The sequence below is a fragment of the Saimiri boliviensis genome, chromosome 3 (genome assembly GCF_048565385.1).
Source record: "Saimiri boliviensis isolate mSaiBol1 chromosome 3, mSaiBol1.pri, whole genome shotgun sequence".
Taxonomy (NCBI): Eukaryota; Metazoa; Chordata; class Mammalia; order Primates; family Cebidae; genus Saimiri; species Saimiri boliviensis.
In genome coordinates, this window is record NC_133451.1 from 75,392,297 (window position 1) to 75,400,077 (window position 7,781).

Below are 7,781 nucleotides of genomic sequence, written 5' to 3' on the forward strand. Positions count from 1 at the left end.
CACATGTACCCCAGAATTTATAAGAAAAAAAAAGATGTGTATATTCAATTAGTGATTGAAAGTTTTTGTCTCTTGTTAAATGCATTTCACACATCAGTAAATAGGCAAAAAAAGATGGTGGAATGGAAGGAAGCCCACATCCCAAATCCTTAATCTCACATCGTAGCTACAGAGAAGTCAAGCATTTGGGCCATTTTCTATCCCACCTACATATAGAGCTGGCCTGTCGCCAAGGCCTGCAAAACAAATAGAAAATGAACAAAAAAACAGCAAAGTAAGCAACTGCTCCTGAAATTCGTGCTACTCATAAAGGATGTTTTTTAATTTGCTTGCACACTCCAGAAGAAAAATGAGATTTCCTATTTATATGTGAATTCGACATTCCAATAATAATGCTCTCCTAGGTTATTATTCATTGTAGAGATTTCCCCTGTGCTTCTGCCTAACACCTGTTTGGTTTCCCTATCCCTGCATCACATGTTGAAGAATCAGAGCCAAAGCTCTAAGAAAAGTCTCTGTGTCTTGTATTTCTGCATCTGTAAAAGGACGATAATAATATCTCACAGGGCAGTCAAGAGAATTAAATGAGACCATGTAAAGGACCTATGCCAACATCCGATATGAGGAAGTCAATCAGTAGTGGGAGGAGTTGAGGAAAGTAGGTTTGGAGAGTTTATTTTTCCTAAAAAGCTCCAGGCTTGTCTGAGATATTACAATAAAATCTTAATGCTATGTTTCCTAGATATAGTTATCAAGTGCTCACCGATTTCTTAGGAAGAAAATAAGCAGGCCCTTGAAATACAGATGTGCTACAGGGGGGATGTTCATCTAAATGCCCAACTGCAAGGAAGGCTCAAGTAGGCTGGTTATCAGTCAATAATCAGAGTCCAGGGACTGCCATATTGGGTTACACTCAAACACAACTGAGAGCAAGATCCCAGGCCTTTGCCTTATACACACACACCCCCATCCAACAAACACATCTTAATTGAGTTTTTATGTTTTACTTTTTTAAATTATGTTTTTGTGATATAAACAAACATGACTGCACTCCTTTTTATTGGTGTAAATTGCAATGTTTGCATTCTCTTCTATATCAGAAGAACATTTTAGGTTTTGCAAGCCAAGAGACAATGTCCTCAGTTCTTAAGCAAGTGTTCTGATAGAAAGGCCAACAGTCTTTTCATTTTATATTTAACATTGTAAAAAACCATTCATAGCTTGAGCCCAAGATTTTGCCCAAGGGCCCCTAATTTGCTAAGACTTGTACATATTTTTTTGTGTTTTATATTATTATACTAAAAAAGATGACGCTAAATATTTCAACCGTTGTATTACTGTTCAAATTTCAGTGCTAATGAGAATGTAGTTCCTTTCTAACAGACATTCTCACCAAACAGACCAGGAGATATATTGTACTAGCACTCACCCATAATTGCTAATATGGTTCTAGCCAAACATATCTCATTTCTACCTGAAATGGCCCATCTACTATTGCCTAATTCCCCTATTCCAAACTTCACTTTTTAGTACTAAATAATTTTTTCTTAAGAAACCATCTAAAGGGGACAGTACCTTAAATCACTAAAATTTTAACAATAATTTTTATTTTCTCACATGGAAATCTTTTTTTTTTTTTTTTTTTTTTTTTGACACAGGGTCTTGCTCTGTCACCCAGGTTGGAGTGCAATGGTGCAATCTTGGCTCACTGCAACCTCCTCTTCCTGGGTTCAAGTGATTCTCCTGCCACAGCCTCCTAAGTATCTGGGACTACAGACGTGTGCCACCAAGCCCAGCTAATTTTTGTATTTTTAGTAGAGACAGGGTTTCACCATGTCAGCCATGCTGGTCTCAAACTCCTGACCTCAAGTGATCCACCTGAGTCAGCCTCCCAAAGGGCTGGGATTACAGGCATAAGCCACCACACCTGGCCTTAGATGGGAATCTTGAACAATATATGCAAAATAAAAGAACATCAAAAGAAGGGAGAGGAAACAAGGGTTGTTCGCAACAGAAATTTGGAATGTTTCCTAATTCCAGATCAATTTTTAAAAAAAAGGTTAGTGATGGGGCAGTGCTATTCTGACACATCTGTATTTCCTACCTGCTCTCCCTAAGGGAAACAGAATAAGCATGTTAAGCATGCAGTCTCTGGAGACTGTATCTAGTTCTCACCAGCAGGAGAGGTTCAAAGACCTCTGGGCAAGTCTTTGAACCTCAATGAACTCTGTCAAAAAAAAAAAAACTATCGAAAAATGGCAGTAATTATAGGAGTTACTTCAGAGGGTTGTAGTAATGATTAAATAAGGTGCATATATGAAGAACACTTGGAATAGGATTGGCACATAGGAGAGTCTCAATGAGTGACAGCAATAATTGTTTTAACAGTTGTTCTCAAATCTTAGTGCAAAAGAATAAATATAAAATTTGTTTTAAAATTTTCACTTCCATCCCTAATGGAAATTTCTACTTCTACCCTTTCAGAAGGTCTGAAGTGGGGCCCACGAATATGTATTTTAATAGGAATGTAATATGATTTTGATATCAATGATATAGGACCACACGTTTTAAAAATAATGCCTTACAGAACAAATCAATAATGCTTAAAGTTGAAATAGGGATCATAACCAGAGGATGTGGGAGACCGCAGTGATTAGGAGAAAGTTCAAGGACTCAAGGAGACCATAAGGTGCAGGTAATGGTCTATCCCTTGGCCCAGGTGTTGGCCACATGGATATGCTCACCTTGTGATAATTTATCAAGTTACACACACAATTTTCTAAATATAAGTTTTTTCTTTAATAAAAAATACAAATATAAAACCAACCAAAACAAGTGATAACAGAATCAAACCAGTGCTGTCTGGTTCTTATCTCTGATTGAACATTAGACTCACTTGGGGAATATATAACAAACATCCTTGCTCCAATGTTAATAAACATCAAGTACCCAAGTCTCAGAAATTCCAATTTGATCGATCTGGTTTGGGGTCCAGCCATCAGTGTATTTTAAAAATCCTCATGTGATGGTATCCTTTGCAGCCAGAGTTGAGAACAAATATGCTATACCAGTGTTCTCAAACCTTAGCATACATCAGATTTACCTAAAGGGCCTATTAAAATACCAGTGCTTAGCCCCCATTTCCAGAGTTTCCGAATAAATGGGATAGAGCCTGAGAGTTTGCATTTCTAACATCTCAGGTAATGCTGATGCTATTGATCCACAGAACACAGACCACACTTTAAGAACCATTGGCTTTTGCTTACCTTTCTAACAAGGTTAAACCTGTAGCACCTAGCCCTCTCTTCCTCAATCCTCTAATATTCCTTATCAATAAAGAGTTAATATTCCTCAAATATTTAAAAACCTATATCCCAGGAATAACTGAACTGTGTCTACAATTATCACATGCAGGTAGTTCTGACATCATAACTTTCAGTTAAACTAGCAAACATTCTTTCACTTGAATATTCATACATTTCATAAGCAGACATTAGATGTGCCCCTAAAATATACCAGACACTGAGCTGTGTGCAGACCTTGCTTTCTGGTCCTCACACTAGAGCAGAACTCCTGAGTCTCATACATACAGGAACTGTGTTGACTGAGGACTGCTGACTAATCGTGCCTTCTAGGTTATTCTTGGGATGGCTATCTCTTTCTTTCGATGGACACAGCAAGAGGCACTGGAAGAATCTGGAGGTCTTTGGGCAATAAGTATGGTGATCTCAAAAGGATACATACACTTCCATACAAATGTAAGGGATGTTTTTAAAATATTTTTAGGTGCTCACAACATATTTGCCCTGAAGGCTCCAGTAGGAACTTTACCTCTCACCAGAGGCAGAGATTCCACTGTGAGAAATCTAGCGGCAATCTTAAAGACCACTCTACATGTATAGCCCCAGATTATACAATGCAGAACAATCCTCAATAGTAACACAGGCATAACCCTTATATCATCACTCAAACTGATTTACTCCTAAGGACTTTGCTCTGTACATTTTCATTCCCCCATGCCCTTTTTTTGTTTACATTACTTAAATTCTATTGGGAAGAAAGGCCTTGATATTGGATTGCAGAGCCCATGTAAAACATCTAGGCTATTGCATTTGTCAACTCTCAAGGCAGGTGGAGTAATTGAAGTCCATTTATAAAGCTTTCCATAACTCACTAGTAGAAATATAAACTGACAAGTTCAACAAAAAAGGAAGGGAAATTCTTAAGAAATTATATTCACTATGAATTTCCCATGTTTCTAAGGACATTTCTATAAAACAGAAAGCTTTGGCTTAGTGTCAGTTAGTACTATAGCAATAAAACAAATCACCAATTTCCTTCAATTATTACAGTCTTACTCTTAGTCTTAGTTTTAGATTTAAAAAACTGCTCTACATTACACCTTGCATCTCACTATCTCTTTCAACAGAACTAATGCTATGTGAAATCCTATGTGATCCATACCCAATTTTATGTAATAACTGGTACTTTAGTCAGAATTAAACCCAGCAATATGTAAAGAGTAAAACACCATGTTCAAATGGGGTTTGTCTTAGAAACAAAAGATTTAACATTAGAAAAGCAATCAGTGTGGCTAGGCGAGGTGGTTCATGCCTGTAATCCCAGCACTTTGGGAGGCAGAGGCAGGTGGATCACCTGAGGTCGGGAGTTCAAGACCAGACTGACTAACATGGTGAAACCCCATCTCTACTAAAATTACAAAAAATTATCCGGGTATGGTGGTGGGCACCTGTAATCCCAGCTACTCTAGAGGCTGAGGCAAGAGAATCACTTGAAACTGGGAGGTGGAGATTGCAGTGAGCTGCGATCACGCCACTGCACCCTAGCCTGGGTGAAAGAGTGAAACACCATCTCAAAATAATAAATAATAAAAAGAAAAAGAAAAGAAAAGCGATGAATGCAAATTCACTATACTAACAAAAAAGGAGAAATATAGTATGATCCTCTCAATAAATACAGAAAAGGCATTTAATTAAAATCTAAATTCATTCATGTTAATTACTCTCAACAAACTAGAAATAGAATGGAACTTCTACAACTGACGGATGAAAAATCATACTTAATGGTGAAAAATTGAATACTTTCCCCCTAAAATCAGAAATAATGATGCCTTCTCTCACTACTCTTAACATTCTGCTAGCAGTCCTATCCCAGTGCAATAATGTAAGAAAAGGAAATAAAAGGCATACAAATTGGAAAAGGAGAAGTAAATTTTCCTATATTAGTAGACATGACATGCTAACGAACATAGGATATCCTAGGAATCTAGAAAAAAGCTACTAGAAATAAATGATTTAGGAAGGTAGCAGGATACAAAAACAATACCTAAAATCAATTCTATTTCTATATTCTAGAAGCAATTAGAAATTGAAATTTTAAAATACTACCATTTATAATATCATCAAAAAATATTAAATAATTAGGGACAAATATTTTAATGAATGCAAGGCCTTACACTGAAAATAATAAAATATTGCTGAGACAAAATAGAGGCCTATAAAATGGAGATATAACCTATATTCATGTCAGAAGACTCAATATTGGTTAGACATTAATTTTTTACCAAAATGGTCTATAGATTTTTCATAATATCAAATCCCAGCAGGCTTTACTGTAGAAACTGACAAATTGATTATAGAATTTATAAGGAAAGTAAAAGACCTAAAAAAGCCAAAACTATTCTGAAAAATATAAACAAAGTACTCATACCACCTGATTTTAAGACTTAATTTTGCAACAGTAGTAAAAACAAAGTGACATTGGCATAAGAATAGAAACGTAGATTAATGAAACAGAATAAAGACTCCAGAAAAACATCCACCCATACATGGTCAATCTGTGTTTGATAACAAATGGTGCTGAAACTATTGGATATCCAAATGAGGAAAAGTGAACCGGGACCCTTACTTCACTATTCACAAAAATTAATTTGAAATGGGTTATAAACCTAAACATAAAAACAACACTATAAAACTTCTAGAAAAAAATACATGTATCTGGCCAGGTCTTGTAGGTACAATACATAAAGAACTCCTATAACTCTATAAAAAGAAAACCAATAACCCAATTAAAATGGGAAAAAATATTTGAACTAAAATTTCACAAAAGGAGTATATAGAATGCCAAAAAAACGTATATAAAGATGCTCTCCATCTATAGTCGTAAAGAAAATACAGTTACAACCCCAATAAGTTACCCACTCAAATGGTTAAAAATGTAAAAGATAGAATATCAAGTGTTAGCAAGGATAGAGCAATTAGAGCTCTTAGACATAGCTGGTAGAAACATAAAACAATATAGCCACTTGGATAAGCTATTTGACAGTGGAAGCAGATGTAAGAGGGTCCAGCAGAAGAAAATATGACTACCAAAGTGTTTGAGTCCATTGGCAAGTTTGGCCTGGCCTTAGCTGTTGCAGGAGGCGTGGTGAACTCTGCCTTATCTAATATGAATGATAGGAACAAAGTTGTCATTTTTGACCGATTCTATGGAGTACAGGACATTGTGGTAGGGTGAGAAACTCACTTTCTCATCCCATGGGTACAGAAACCAATTATCTTTGACTGCCGTTCTCGGCCACATAATGTGCCAGTCATTACTGGTAGCAAAGATTTACAGAATGTCAACATCACACTGTGCATCCTCCTTTGCCTATTGCTAGCCAGCTTCCTCACATCTTCACCAGCATCGGCGAGGACTATGATGAGCCTGTGCTACCATCCATCATGACTGAGATCTCAAGTCAGTGGTGGCTCACTTTGATGCTGGAGAGCTAATCACCCAGAGAGAGCTGGTCTCCAGGCAAGTGAGCGATGACCTTATGGAGCGAGCAGCCACCTTTTAACTCATCCTGGACGACGTGTTCTTGATGCATCTGACCTTAAGGAAGGAGTTCTCAGGAGTGGGGGAAGCCAAACAGGTGGCTCAGCAGGAAGCAGAGAGGGCCAGATTTGTGGTGGAAAAGGCTGAGCAGCAGAAAAAGGCAGCCATCATCTCCGCTGAGGGCGACTCCAAGGCAGCTGAGCTGATTGCCAACTCAATGGCCACTGCAAGGGATGGCCTGATTGAGCTGCACAAGCTAGAAGCTGCAGAGGGCATCACATACCAGCTGTCACGCTCTCAGATCATCACCTACCTGCCAGTGGCGCAGTCCATGCTCCTCCAGCTGCCCCAGTGAGGGCCCACACTGTCTGCACCTCTGTGGGTTGACTGGGCCACAGCCCAAATGATTCTTAACATTGCCTTCCTTCTGCTCCCACCCGAGAAATCACTGCGAAATTTCATGATTGGTTTAAAGTGAAAGCGATAAAGGTAAAATCACTTCAAAAAATAAAAAATAAATAAAATAACTTAAAAAATGTAATTGAGATGTTTGAAACTCAAAGGAAAAATGCTTGAGGGGATGGATACTCCATTGTCTTTGATATGTTTATTTCACACTGCAGGCCTGTATCAAAACATCTCACATACCCTATAAATATATACACCTATTATGTACCCACAAAAATTCTAAAGAATAATTTTTAAATTTTTGTAAGAACACTGAAAAAAACTACAAACTTATTTTTTAAAGTACACATAGGTTTATAGCAATGTTAATAATAATAATAGCCAAACGCTGAAAACAACCCAAATTTAGTTACCAAGAAAAAATTAAAACTACCGTTCTATGCCACAACATAGATGAATCTCTAAAACATTACATTGGAGGGTAGGCAGGAGGGAACCTAACACAAAAGAGTGCCTACTTCATAATCCCA

At 37.4% G+C, this 7,781-nt stretch overlaps 1 pseudogene; it reads left to right on the top strand.

The window, feature by feature from the left end:
• Positions 1 to 6,381: 6,381 nt before the first annotated feature.
• LOC101034693 (prohibitin 1 pseudogene) lies at positions 6,382 to 7,198 on the top strand (annotated as a pseudogene).
• The last annotated feature ends 583 nt before the right edge of the window (positions 7,199 to 7,781 follow it).